Here is a 536-nt window from a genome sequence, read left to right on the forward strand (position 1 = left end):
TTGATTGATCGCTTTGAAGTTGTCCGATGAACTAATATGATGTAAACTCTGTTCTGATGGGGTATAACGGAAAGTTATTTGGTTGCTAGGACTAACAAAGGCTGCAAGGCTGGGTACGTCTCAGGCGGAGCTGGAGGACGGTACAACTAGAGCGCCTATTGTCCGGCTTTTGTCGTGCCAACGTGCTATGGAACTTAAGCCTTCTTAGAAGAATCCAGATCACTTCGAAAAGTCGGCTGTCATTTTCAACATGTACCACCAAGATGTAAATTTTTTTATGTTTGTGGTGTGGTTCGACTCAAGATTGAAACTTTTGCTGATGAAATATTGATTTTGTGGATGCATGTCAATTAGATTTAAGAGGCTACAAACTGTCCACTGTACATTGGCAGGGAAAAATGGCTATGTATGGTTCAGTTGTAACACTGGTGCGGTGCAATGGGGATGGACATGGTAACCAAAGGTGTGCATAATGTTATTGAGTTCCTCTGCGATGATTCCCCTGACATGGATGTGATCGGAATCTCTGGTGAGTT

General features: G+C 42.9%; 1 pseudogene; it reads left to right on the top strand.

Moving 5' to 3' along the window:
* The first annotated feature begins 438 nt into the window (after nucleotides 1–438).
* Nucleotides 439–536, top strand: part of LOC106330789 — a 725-nt pseudogene continuing 627 nt past the window's right edge.

Source organism: Brassica oleracea, chromosome C3 (assembly GCF_000695525.1).
Source record: "Brassica oleracea var. oleracea cultivar TO1000 chromosome C3, BOL, whole genome shotgun sequence".
In the NCBI taxonomy this organism is placed as follows: domain Eukaryota; kingdom Viridiplantae; phylum Streptophyta; class Magnoliopsida; order Brassicales; family Brassicaceae; genus Brassica; species Brassica oleracea.